The sequence below is a fragment of the Mytilus californianus genome, unplaced genomic scaffold, assembly GCF_021869535.1.
Source record: "Mytilus californianus isolate M0D057914Y unplaced genomic scaffold, xbMytCali1.0.p SCAF_2, whole genome shotgun sequence".
Classification (NCBI taxonomy): domain Eukaryota; kingdom Metazoa; phylum Mollusca; class Bivalvia; order Mytilida; family Mytilidae; genus Mytilus; species Mytilus californianus.
In genome coordinates, this window is record NW_026262668.1 from 96,044,612 (window position 1) to 96,059,677 (window position 15,066).

Consider the following 15,066-nt stretch of genomic DNA (forward strand, 5'->3'; position numbering starts at 1 on the left):
CCTCAACTCCTCTTAAACTACTGAATGGGTTTAAACCAAACTTATGATATATGTCTTGTAAGGGTAGTAAAATTGTACACCATATATTTGTTTGATGCATTGAGGGTTAATGCGGGAAACTTTGGATTAAATAGGAGAAAATCAATGGTGGTGTTGTGTATTAAATATATATATTACATAGGTTGCAATAAATTACCGTGATTTCCCAGTGAAATAAAAACCGATAGTTTCATTTGTGAAATACTCCTGACGTCATACTACAATGGGTGTTGTCAAGACGTTGTCGATGACGTTACATCTAAACAATAGAGAATGCGTAAACAAAAATATAGTTCATTTCATTTTCTTTTTCATTTACATTAAAAAGTCCATATATAGTCAATTTAATAAAAAGAATAACTAATCTTCAGAATTAGAATATCGAAAAATATATTTATTACATTGGTTGCAATGAATTACCGTGATTTCCCAGTACAACAGGAACCGATAATTTTACAAGTGAAATAAACTGGGTTTTTCACTCCCCTGACGACAAACAACAATAGGTGTTGTCAAGACGTTGTCGACGACGTGAATCAATTTGAAAGCAAATTGTGAATGCGTAGTAAAAGATATAGTTCCTTGCATTTTCTGCTTTATTTCCATTAAAAAGCCCATTGTCAATGTAATCAAAAGATTAACTAATCAAAGAATTCAAATATCGAAAAATATTCAACTTGTGACCGAACAACAATGATTAATAACTCATGCGCTATGCGCATTCGTGAATTAATGTGTTGTTCGATCACTCGTTGAATATTTTTCTATATTTGAATTCTTCGATTAATGATTCTATAATTATAAAAGTTAGTAGTCACATGATGTAGTAACGGTCAAGTGATTGTTTACTATAAACACGTGTTTGTGTTTATAATAAACACATGGTTTGTGTTTATGTTAGTTATGATTTGATGGCATATACCTGCAATTCGGCTTTTACGGGTATATGCAACTTATGAGATTAGTGAAAAGAATGAATAAATATAACTTAAGGGGTCCGTTTTAGAAATTAAAGTTGTTCGAAGTTTGCCTATAGTTGACATAGCAGCAGTTCGTTATTATGTTTACCCAGCCACCCACCCTTTTTGAGTTGATTAATGTTAATGTGGGTATATAAATATATTGACTTATATCAATATGTATTTTCCTCTTTTGTAGATAGATTTTGATTGTGTATACTTTATATACTTGGATTGGTAGTGTTGCCTGAATTTATATATAGTGAAGGATTTTAGTTTGAAGAATATTTAATTTAATAAATATTAAAAGACTGCTACACATGTAGGCACACTTATCCTATCCATGTGTTGTTTTATTCATTAAATAATTTATATTCGTTTGATCTTAGCAAAATAGAATATAAGTACATTTACCTGCGGTTCGCAACTTCTCCCCAACCACTGAATGGTTTAATGTGAAAGTTATATAAGATACTTATTAGATATTGTAATTGTGCATTATATATTTGTTTTCTACATGGTGGGTCCAGAGGGGGATAATTGAAGGGTCCAAATAGGAGAAATACCATAAATGTAGGTTAACACCTGCTAAATCACAATTCCTTCCAATCTAATATATTAACATTACATGAATTGAGTACTATCATGATCATTTACCAAAATTAAATTCTTATATTTTGTAGATATATAATCATAGCTGAAGAAAAAACAAATGGCAATCAAATGTTTTGCCACTTTAGAAAATTTTGGCAGTTTTGTAAAACTTAAGATATATGGACAAGTATGAGCGAATAAAGGCAATTTTTTTAACCTCAAGTATTAACATATTTTGACAGTTAGAATACAGTATTGCAACATAATCTTTCCAATAAAACAGTAACATGATGTTAAAAACTGATATTAATCAGCTAAAAATGCTAAAATTGCCTTATTTTCACCATAAATATCAATTATATAAAGATGGCACTCCATAAAGAGACTATCATTAAATATTTTTAAAAATATTTTGCACAGAGAGTAGTTGTCATTAAGATATCATGTATGCAAAATAGCAGGCCTATATGACAACATTGCATTTCGAGCCTATGGCATGGTTTTCTGACAGTTTCCTTAATACCCCATTGGTATATGTATATTTTCTTGCCAAATTAATGCTTAAATAAGAACGTTTGAAGTTTAAAAAAAAATGATCATACAAAGACAGTCAAGAAGATAAAAAAAACAAGTCATTTAGAAACAGTGAAAACAATGGGGGGAAAAAGTATATATTAAAACAAATTCCTGAAAACTGAAGCATAAATAAATTTTCAAAAACCATACCAATAACAGCGATCCCCAATGGGGCCACTCCTTCCATTTCCCTTCTGTTGAAAATGATGATGTCCATATTTGTGATAACAATGAGGCAACATATGGAAACAGTACAATCAAAAGAGTAACCGATTTCCTGCAAAATAATAAAAACATAGATATAAAAATGGTGATAATAGTAAAACAACTATAACTACTAGTATTAAGTTATATGCAATTTAATATGGACGTCAAAAGTAAACATTTAAAATAGTAAGAGCGATGTCGTTTGAAGAAGGGTCGTTCAACGTGGCATCAAGTTTGAAATGCATAGACAAATCGGACCAAGATAACTCGGACTAAGCGTAAAACAACTCGGACAAATCGAAAGATAACTCGCACGACTTTTAAAGACAACTCGGACCAGTTTAAAGACAATTCGGACTACTTATGAAGGCAACACAAAAAAGTTTGAAAGAGGGTCGTAATGGAGGTACCTTCAAAATGAATAACGTTAAAAAAATTCCCAAATAACGTTAACGGTACAAACAAAAATCTGTAAAAAATAAGATAATCGGAGAGAACAATAATACCTCTTCTTTTACTAATATAGAAACAGCAGAGAGATTTGTTCATCAGCTGGGTCATCTCACTTAAATATAAAAATGTTAGACGATTAACCAACCTATTGTTGATGAGATTTTTAACTTGTAATTTCGCGCCAAATTCCTGTAACGTTCACTAATGACGCGATTTGATCACATGAAATTACATAATTAAGAATACAGTGATATCTGCACAGGTGGAAAAGAAGGATAGAAAAGGTTTGATAAGAGCACTTAAAATAATTTTCTCTAAAATTGCAAAATAATTATATTTAATAAATTCTTCCAATTATGTTTAAATTTTGTTAATCTTATCTGTCTTGACAAAGTAAAAATGAAAGTATTAACACAGTGTTTTCTTTTAATTCTAACATTATATGCTGATCTAACATAACAGTCGAACTCCTTTTCAACTGAGTTTTACTGTGTGTATTACTGTCTGTTTGTTTATCCTTATTGGCTATAGGTATATAGGGGAGGGTTGAGAACTCACAAAACATGTTTAACCCCGCCGCATTTTACGCCTGTCCCAAGTCAGAAACATCTAGCCTTTGTTAGTCTTGTGTGGTTTGTTTTTAAATTTTAGTTCATTTGTATGTTTCGGAGTTAAGTGTTGCGTCCATTTCGCTGAGCAAGTATACACTATTGTTTAGGGGCCAGCTGAAGCCCGCCTCCTGGTGCGGTATTTTCTCGCTGCGTTGAAGACCCATTGGTGGCCTTGGGCTGTTTTCTGCTCTTTGGTCGGGTTGTTGTCTCTTTGACACATTACCTGTTTCCATTCTCTATTCTATGATCAGCACAGATTTGTAAATAATGAGTTGGCGATTTTTTTTAATATCAGCTCATAATGTATTCCTAATGAAACATAAAAAAATATCTCGTAATAAATGATGTGTCATATGTTTGATTGAGATTCGGATCCAGTTGATATCCGTTCGCATTAAAATATCTATTCAAGCAAAGAGGATTTAAGTCAAGAATGATGTTATATAATTTTATTTTATCACATATAACTACTTTATTTCTTATCGTTAAAAGAAATGGTTGGACTTGAATTAAATCTAAATTTGGGTTCATAGACATCTGTGTGCTTTAAGAACAAAAATCTCAAATCGTGTTTATGATCAATATATCATGTCTTAAATGAACAATTTTATTATTCATATTCAAAAAATATATAACTTGTTAAAATAGTTTTGATTTACTTTAAGCATGTTAAGGTATTATGAAATATGGATATACATGTAATTTGATACCAACAAAATGTTATTTTAATGATGTTTTTTTTTAAACTTGTTTTGTGGGGACATCAGGGAGAAATGATTCGTGTAGGAAGTAAAACTCACTAGTATAGAAATTTAGTTTCTCTCATTCCAAAAGCCCTTGGCAAAAATATGCTCAAGACTGGCCATATGCACAGTGAGTTCATATCAGCATTTTTAGCTATATATGTGTACAGTGAATTAGTTGATTTCATTGTAAAAAGGGGACGAGATATGTGAAGTTTGAAGTTCTTATTTAATAACATATCAAATAAAAACCTTTCTCAAAAAGTGCTACAGTTATAACCTTTAATCATTAGGATCATTCAAATACATGTAGCTTATTTTGAAATTCATTGTAATCAGATGTAATCCTGATTACCATTGATTAATTGCGGATGTAATCATTAATTTAATTAGATACTTTGAGAAATGGTGTAATCATTAATCTAATCTAATCGTACAATTGACAAAGTAATTGTAATTTAATCACTTAAATTGAAAGTAATAGGACTCATCTCTGGTGCCATTTATGTGATGGTTTTATTGAAGACGAAGCGGATATTTTATTAAGATGTCCTCTTTATGACGATTTTAGAAACCATTTATATTATGTTGCTGATGACAACCAAAAGTTAGTTTTTTTATTCTCATATGTAAATATGATACGTGTGTGTGCCAAAACCTGTTATTTGATTTTAAGAAGACGTAGACGTTTTACATAGATATAAGAAGATGTGGTATGAGTGCCAATGAGACAACCTTCTATCCAAGTCAAAATTTATAAAAATAAACCATTATAGGTCAAAGTACGGTCTTCAACACGGAGCCTTGGCTCACACAGAACATCAAGCTATAAAGGGCCCCAAAAATTACTAGTGTAAAACCATTCAAACGGGAAAACCAACGGTCTAATCTATATAAAAAACGAGAAACACTTATGAACCACATCAACAAACAACAACTACTGAACATCAGATTCCTGAATTAGGACAGGTGCAAACAATTGCAGCGGGTTTAAACGTTTTAATGGTACCAAACCTTCACCCTTATCTGAAACAATAGTGTAACATCACAACATAGAAAAACACACTATAAAATATCAATTGAAATGGCTTAACTCAATCAAAAGACATATTAACACCGGTGAATATACACTGAACAAATAAATTTGATCTATGATACAATGCAAATACAAAATAAATAAACTAAGGGAAGAATAATTAAAGTAACATGTTATACCGCTGTGAAATGTTAAACAATTTAAGAAAAACAATATACTTGAACAAAAATATCAGCCATTTGTAATTACTTTAAACACAGGTAAATAAAAATAATTTTGTTGTTAGGTATACGTGTACAGTTCAGATAGAGAAAGGAAATATTTTAACAAAATAAATAATTTTGATGTATATATTGTAAATAGTACTTTATTTCATATTGTTTAATGTAGTACACATGTATATCTATGCATTTTAATAGTCTCTTATAATTCTGAATAGAATGACTCTCATTTTATGTACTGTAGTATTGTTTTACAATTAATACATATCGATTTTACTCGTTGAGAGATGAGACTTTAGTAGAACATTGAATTGAACTGAATTGGAATGATTAGAACTTTCTATTTGACTTGCATAATAATTCCAGAATGTTCATACTCTACGATGCGTTAATTTAAACTTCTACAGTGTCCTACAAGTTTCCGAGGCAACTATAAATACAGATACCGAGTTAGACTAAAAAAAATATAGAAGTATTCTCAGAAGATCTCTGGAGTTGTTGGATTGGCACTTTTATTTACGTTAACAACATCATACTTGTTTGTGAACTTATTTGACATATATATATTCCGTTTGGATTCTGCAACAGTTAAAAGAAGATTTCAAAATAAAGAGAAGAATAGGATTGGACATTCAGATATTCTTACCGTTCAGTTGACATTTCTATTTGTATAATATTACTTGTAAAATGGTATAAATAAACTTGTTAAATTCATTTATGATTTTTTTTTCTTTTGTTGGCTAAAATTTAAAGGTGATTTCTGGCCGTAACATTACTTTAATTGAAATGTTTGAATTCATTTCAAATGTAGTAAATGTATATGTATAATACAACTTCAGTTACTTTTATTTTTATTTCCAACCCTCTTGAAAGATTACTAGGATCACATATCATATGGAGGCGATCTGGCATATTAAAAGACGAACATATATCTGTTTTATATTTTCATTGCATGTAAAGATATTTGTTGTTTATTATTTTATGGCTGTATCTGTTCATACGACTTTTCTCTAAAAAATGTAATTTAGCGACCAGGACCACTTTCGTAAAAATCATCATCATGAATATTTTTATCATATAGATCTGCAACTTTAAGTTACTATTTCAAACACATGAGATGATACAAATAGTTAACTCAATAATCAGCAATAAAAAAAAATTATTGTTTTTATTTTCAATTAGATTATGAGATGATCATCGGATCTTAATTGATCTCGTTAGGCCGTGATAAAAAAAATATTATAGTGATAGAAATATGGTTAAAACAAACAAGCAAATTAAGTGCATCAAACCATGGAAGTATTATATTGACACAAGTTATTACAGCAAGTTATGATGGTCAGTTACAGGTCACTGAAAAGAAAAAATTCCAGACAAAAACAAACAAAATCATGTTAAACGTTAAAACCATACAGAGCCACTGGTCTGACAAGTGTTTCAAATTAGTCCGAGTTGTCTTTCATACTTATCCGAGTTGTCTTTCAAACTGGTCCGAGTTGTCTTTATAAATCTTCAAACAATCCTATTTTTCGTAAACAAATTTTTTTTAAGTTGGTTTTCAATTGAAAGTTCGTCCTGCACATGCATGAAATATTTGCCACTGGACGTTTGCAACCAACAATCAATCCATCAATCAATTGAAAGCTTTGGGATTGATTGATTGTTTGATGCTCAACATCCAGTGGCAATTATATCAGGCATGTTCAGGCCGAGAACACATTAATTATAATAAATACAAAAGGCAGGTCCTGTAATAGAGGCTCTCTGGGATGAAGGTCGAGGAAATAAAAACTTCCGCTTGAAAATGAGGGCAGAATTTTGCCTGACAACAGGCCACCTACGGACTCCTCAGAGAGTTGTTGCAAGGGTTCATAACGTGCAGAGATCGTGACAATCTCTTTACACGAGGCATATTCTGACCGCACGTTAAAGGTTTTGGTAATGATAACGTCACGGTTTGCATTGGACTCACAACCTCAGTGGTTTTCAATTGAAAGTTCGTCCTGAACATGCATGAAATATTTGCCATCTGACGTTAGCAACCAACAATCCATGTTGTCAGGGTTATGATCATAGTAGATGAACCACTTTGACCATTCGGTCACCGAATTCTCCGCATAATAAAAAAAACATGTAGTATATTAGAGCCAGTTCAAGTGTCATAAGTACAGTACAGGCAGGCAAAGAAACAAACATAGGAGTGAAAACAGTCATTTTACACTAGTCTTTTTGGGGCCCTTTAGTTGTCTCATTGGCACTCATACCACATCTTCTTATCTATATATCAAGAAGTAAGTGTTGCCAGTCGGAAATATGATAAAACTGGTAATAGATAATAATGTCAGATAGATAATTTGAAGCAGTACGACAAAATAAACCTGTTTCCAGCACTTTCCGACATTGATCGATTAACGATTAATGTCCAGATGAAAAAAAAGGATTTCAATAATAAAGTTTTACCATTCGTTTGTTGACTCCAATTCCCTTTGGCTTATCAACAAAACTAAGGATCCCTGGTGTATGAAGAAGAGGATAAAAATCAGGCCGAACAGTATAAATTTCTCGAGGATTTTCAAGCACATCTTTGTACCTGAAATAAAACAATTTTCTTCGGTATAACATAATTAATACCTTTTAACACTCCGTTTGTGCTGACAATATTTTCTATAGATAAATTCATACATTTTAGTATCAGGACTGTGTCAGTAGAGCTTCAAATCTATATATCGTACTATTAAACAATTAAAATAAACATACAATTATACAGTAAAAACCACTTTTCTGCAAGTTTAATTCTAAATCTGTAACCTATGATGTTATCGTTAGATGCACTACATACATACATGGTATGAAAGGTAGCTTGGGTTTTAATTGTAATGTAAGCCAACTTATACCACAAAACAAATAAAAAACAATCAAAAAACGTTTTTGTTGTTGGAGGTGTGAGTTTTCCCACATGTTGAAGGAATCACTTTTAGTTTGTGTATACATGTTAGGAATTTATGTACACCATTATCCTTTCGTTTTTATTTTATACTGTATCAAAATGACTGTCTTGGACTATGTACTTAAGTGCCAGTCTTTGTAAGAATTTATGTACACCATTATCCTTTCTTTTTTGTTTGATTTTAGACTGTATAAAACTGACTGTCTTGGCTATGTAAACGTAACAGTAATTTATTTATAAATAGTAGTATTTTGGAAGCCAAAAACATGCAATAGCTATTTCTTATTTTATGGACGGTAGTTAGCATGAATAAAAAGTAGTTATATACACCAATGAGTCAAGTTCTAAATCGCCCATAGTCTTCAAAACTTGTGATTGAATTAAACAGAAATTATCTAATGTCTGCCATTAACACCAAAGTCTCCAAATAATAACTGAACTTCCGATGTCCAACTATCATAGTTCTAATAAAAAAAACTCGTAGAATGTAGAAATCTCGTATCATAGTTGTATAAGGAGATTGGGAGATAGACCATTGCACCTGGATAACAAATATATATGCTACCTCTCTTTATATCAAACGTGAACATAGAACATCAAAAGACTCGCACGACGATTTGTCTATGTTAGGTCTAATCAATTAATATAAGTCAATAGACGTGAAGATATGTGATGAATTATTACCAATCCTCAAAATATCCATATATAAGTAAACAGAAAGATCAAAAAACAATATTCAACATTTGTCATAGAAGTTCAAAGAAGTCATTGATATGTTAACATGGTAGATTTAAAATAAATTTTACTTAAGACAGACGGATTTATATCAGTTCTTCTTGTTTCCGAATCCCTGTATTTTTTTGTATAATTGTAATTTGTGCACTTTAGGAAAATAAAATATTGTTTTAACTAAAATACTTCATAAATTGAAGTCTGGAAAAAATAATATGCAAATTGAAAGTTAATCAAATACTTACAAATTTAAGACTGTTTTTAGATGGTTCCTTCAATTTCTTCTTGTGTTAAGTTGTCGCTTCGAAGTATTTGTAAAGAAGGTAAACCACTTTATACATTTTTGAGTAAGTTTTACGGATATTTGAACAAGATTTTAAATGTAATAAAAACGTACACAAGTACTGAAGAAGTTTCATGTTTTTGTTTGAAGTTGAAATTACTTTATTCTGCATCAACACGTTTTCAGGGAGTTTGAAATGCAAAATTATCTGCTTTATTGAAATGCCCTAGTTAAAATCATTCAAATTACATCATTATAATAAATGCACCATATAAAATGCATATTTTAAATGTCATTTTGAAAACTACTCCTTAGACCATTACTTTTCGCATGATAAGTGTTGTAGATACATGCGTAAATAAACTGTCAAACTTAAAAGAAATTGTATTAAAGAACCTACTAGACGATGTCATTGAGGCAAACTTTAAATTAATTTCATTGCACGTTTAAATAACATTTCCTATAAAAAAGAGCAAGAAGCTGTTTTAGTAAATTATAAATTGTTACAAAATAATCCGTTAAAATTACTCAGCGCCAATAAAATTATAAAGTAAATGGTACTTTATGAATTAATGCGTTCGTAAATCAAAATGTTATATCAAATACTCCTAAACGACCCATTACTGTTATTACAACAAATCTGTCATGTCATAATAACGTGACATGATGTTTTCTTTCAGTATGTACTGGATAAATATGCAAGCCCGATTTAGACTAAGTACCCCCATAAGCCTGGAAATCTCATGGCTAATCACATACTTCGTGAATTTTGTCCTTTTTTGACCTTGACATTATAAATTTGCATGGTAATCTTCATACTTATATTATGACTATTGAGACGACTTTTTCTTACTATTGTTAGTTTTCCTGTCCTCGATTCAAGGTGGTGTTCCTTTGGCTTCTTCTAAACCATATAAAAATAAGGATGTGGTATGATTGCCAATGACACAACTATCCACCCCAAAGTTCAAATGAAGTGGATGTAAGCAATTATAGGCAACCGTACGGCCTTCAACAATGAGAAAAACCCATGCCTTATAGTCGGCTATAAAAGGCCCCGACATGAAAAATATGAGAATATTCAATTGAGAAAACTAACGGCCTTATTTATAACAGAACAATTACTGAAATACAAAAATGTCAGACATGAATCAACGGCAACCACTGAACTACAGGTTCCTGACTTGGGACAGGCACATATAGAATGTGGCGGGGTTAAACATGTTTGAAGGCGCCAACCCTCCACTAACCTAGGACAGTGGTGTAACGGCACAAACCAAAGACAAACTATGCAAAACAATAAACAAAAACAAATATGGGAAACAGCAAAAAACGACAACAAATCAATAACAGGCTCCTGATTTAGCCCCCCCCCCCCCTAACTTGGGACAGTTGTGTAACAGTACAACATAAGAACAGTTTCTCTGTTTGTTTGGTATGAACATATATATCTCAATTATTAACATTTTTTCGACATAAGGGACTTACTTGTTAAAGTTAGAACTGTACCGCTGTAGTTCAATCACTGAATCTTTTATTCTATTTCATTTTTTTTTTTGGGGGGGGGGGGGGGGGGGGAGGACTAATTTATCATTTGAAAAAAAAGTTCATGATAATTCTTTTACTTTTTTTAAATTCTGAAAAATTTCTTATCATGGTAAAAAATTAAAGTTTTTCTCTTCTGTTTATGATGTGTTTGTATGAAATATACTCTGATTGACAGCTACATGTAGTTGTAGACTGTAGGACAACAGTATTTCATATCAGCAGGTTTAACAACTGCACGAATCATTTTATACGACATATCAATAATTATAATTTTGCTTTATTTTGTTTTTGTCATGCATTACATCGATATTATAGAACTTTGTTTGCTTTTGATTTTATCATTGTATGTTCTTTTGTGTACTCTTTTGTTATACCACTGATCGAGATTATCAAATCTAGGTTTGGATATTAAATCACTCATCTTTTCAATTTGGAATGCATGACTTTTTATTATTGAACATTTGGAGTGAGACATAATTTATGAAGACAATTTATATTAATATTATCCTTTCCACATGCATAATCTCTATCTAATTAACCATCTAGAAACATAATTATGAATAAAAAAAGACAGACAAGCACGTACAAAAGAATAATGAAGATTTCTAGGTCCGTTTGATTTCATGTCAGATTAAACAAAATCGTTGCACCTGTATAAGAATGTTTTGTGGTACGAATCAGTCAACTAAACGACTCTTCCCCTGTGGCTCTCTTGTTTAACTTTCCAAATTTTACATCCTTTTATTTTTCGAAAAGTAAACATATGCTGATCACATGCACAATCAATCTCCAACTAAGGGTCAAATAAAGGTTGCATTCATACGGACCCATATGAGGTCGAATTATCGTTTTACAATACATTAATATATCAGCGATATTTTTTTTTAGCTTATTAGCTTTTTATAACAAAATTGAACCAAACTAGCTTCTAATAGCGAATTATTATTTTATTTTTTCCTTTTTAATCATGTTTGAACAAAACAAAATCATACAATTGAAGCTAGCTGCGGGCCTGCGCCAACAACTTTGACACCTGGTGGACATTTGCAGTACTATGAAACAACATTTGTTGTTTAGTCTTTAGTTTTCTATGTTGTGTCATCTGTACTATTATTTGTCTATTTGTCTTTTTATTTTTGACCATGGCGTTGTCAGTTTGTTTTCGATCTATGAGTTTGACTGTCCCTCTGGTATCTTTCGTCCCTCTTTTTAGTTTCTTTGATCGAAACAACACGAGAAAAGATAGAAAAAGAAACCTATCTACTTCCAAGTCTTACGTGAAGAAGGCGATCTTCATCTTTATGCACTTGAATATCGCAGTCAAATTTAATGTAATCTTTCATATAGCTTAATCTAAGTTTAGTTTTTATTTTATAAACTTTAATTGGTTTTATAAAGAACAGGAAACTCATCTAGTGTTATTTCATCCACATTTGTACATTTTGCCGTTCTCCCATTCAAGTTTTTTATTTCGACATTTTGTTTGAATTCGTTAATGTGTTTTTATTTACACCATTTGACAGGCCAGTGTTCATCTTCAAAACTATTTCCTAGAATGAGATTGTTGAAAAGAAGTAGAATTACATTTGTTACGTGTAGACAGGGCTGTCTAATGCATAAAACAAAAAAAACTTAAACGAAGTAATTCCAGGGTAAAAGAATAAAGGTTTTTATTAGTTAATTTTTAAACAAAATGAGAATCTTATGAAGTTGATTTATATATATATATTTCCTGACAAATGTGGTTGAAAGTGGCAAAATGATTTCAGAGAAGACGATAAAATTTTTATTTTCTCAGGGTGCCAAAATTGATGCAATGATTGCGACCCGATCAACATTAATTGATAAATAATTTTTAAGGGTACAGAAGACATCAACCTGGTAAAGTTCCAGAAATACTTTTTTTTGTTTCAGTGAAAAAAGATGAATTTTTTTTATAAATAAGAATCAAATTATGCCTCTGACGGTAGTGTTTTCTTAAGATCAAAGCTAAATAAAGCATTGGTCTAGATAACTTTTCATGTGTTATTGGTAATATTATCATCTTTGTGAAAATTGACCGAGCATTTTCAGAGAGAAGGCTAAATAAAGTTAACGCTGAAAGAAGTGGCGATTAATGTAAAATGATTGAAAATATGTCACTTTGGCTTGTGGATGAAGTGAGCCGCAAAAACAACACGAAAAATTTCTTTTTTAAAACAAAATAAAATTCAGATTTCTCATTTTTGTATTTGCTTTTTTTTTGTTTTAGGATTTATTCTTGTTTTGTTACGTTTTCTTGGTTATGTTTTTGGTTTTTTTCTGTATAATGACAAAATAAGCTTAAGACATTTTGGAACAGTATTATGATTTTTATATCCAATATTTTTTTGATGTCAAAGTTGTTAACAAATATGAACCTACTATATAAGATACATGTTGACAATGGAGGGGAAAATGTGTTGCGTCTAAATTTCTTCATCGCTAAATTCTCTTTTAGCGGATTCAACAACCCATCTGATCTGAAAAATGAAACAATACGGTAATTAAATAAAGATATCGCCCTCAGTATCAATTTTAAAATACCCATTCACCTTTCATGGTTCTGGTTCAGGAGAACACATATGCATTTTCATTAATCAAAATATGCACACTAATGCATCATAGTTTGCATCGTATATTGTTTTAATACTGTTTTATTTCATAGCAAAATTGTGCAAAATATTCTTGGTGAATAATCAACTGTCATCCTCAATTGTCATCTGATTTTAATCGTTCTTCGTGAAGTGTGTCATTTCTATTGAGGCCCGAAATCTTCTGTCTATCACACATACGTCATTTTAACAACCCATGTCTTGATGGTACCTACAGTGGAGATCACTTCTAACCTCTCATTAGAACTGTCAGAATAATCTGTCATAGAACTGTTCTAAACTGTCAGGATCAGTTCTAGGGTAGAACTGTCCAAATCAGTTCTAACCGTAGAACTGTCATCAGAACTGACTAAATCAGTTCTAACCGTAGAACTGTCAGCAGAACTGTCTAAAACTGTTCTAGCCGTAGAACTGACCAAACCTGTCAGGATTGTTGAACAGTTCTAAATGACGTCACTGCAGTTAGGGCATCTCACTGGTCACCATTCAGTGTCATTATTATCGTTGATAAAGCCACACGCAAAATGCCTCCTGTCAAAGTTAACAGAATTGCAATGTATTTGAGACATGGAATAGTTAATCTTCGCCAAAGTGGAAAATCGTATGTGAAGATTTCTAGTATTTTATCCAACACAGGGGGAGTTGTGATATAAGTCTTTAAATTTTATCAACGTTTTCCGTGATGAAGTTTTTAACTCGTCGTTTTTCGTAAACAGTGATGAAGGTAGGGTTAAACTATTGTTTTTCGTGAACAGTTTTGTTGTATTTCCTGTGAACTGTGATCATCTAATTCAACATTTCGTAAACTCTGATGAAACATCCCTCTTCCCTACATTTCGTCCTGAATATGCATGAAATATTTGCCACTGGACGTTAAGCAACCAACAATCAATCAATCTTCCCTACATTACCCCCCTCACAGATAGTTTGGGTGGGATGGGGCTGAGATTACTATAACACATAGTATATTATTGTTATAGTAATCTCAGACCTGATAAAATAACTAACTCTACACATAATAATTATGAAGAATGTAAACAAACTGTGACCTCGATCAAAACGGTAACAAGCTTATTGTCAAAAAGCATGTTCCATCCACAAAAAAAACGTGTCACCCCTTTCCCGTCAGAATATCGCCAGTCGTTCATTATAAACTCTAAATAATGAAGTTCGGTATTTTCCTTACCTGTAAGTACAAATATTTCATAAAATTATTTGTTTTGCCACTCTTCTCCATCGACATCCATCGTAACAAAATTTCCGCTATAAAAGCGACCGAGGAAACGATTATGGACATTTTCCGTAACGAGAAATGTTAAAACAGTGCTGTGATGAGATTTTTTTTAATATATTAATATTATATTCTTTTGACTTATTTATATTTAAGACAAAGAGTTCTTAAAACTGTTCTATGGATAGAACTGACAAATCAATTCTAGCCGTAGAACTGACCAAATCAGTTCTAATCGTAGAACTGTTCTAGT

General features: G+C 31.4%; 1 protein-coding gene and 1 long non-coding RNA gene across 2 annotated transcripts in view; both read right to left on the reverse strand.

Annotated features, from left to right (window-relative positions):
• The window catches only part of LOC127727729 (uncharacterized), a 178,462-nt gene that overhangs the window by 72,979 nt on the left and 90,417 nt on the right, over positions 1-15,066 (reverse strand). The gene's annotated exons all lie outside the window — the stretch shown is intronic.
• Positions 196-9,459, reverse strand: LOC127730464 (uncharacterized). Its single transcript, XR_007995116.1, has 4 exons — positions 9,364-9,459; positions 7,900-8,029; positions 2,319-2,445; positions 196-298 (listed from the first exon to the last, which is right to left on the reverse strand). It is a non-coding gene; the product is annotated as an uncharacterized LOC127730464 (long non-coding RNA).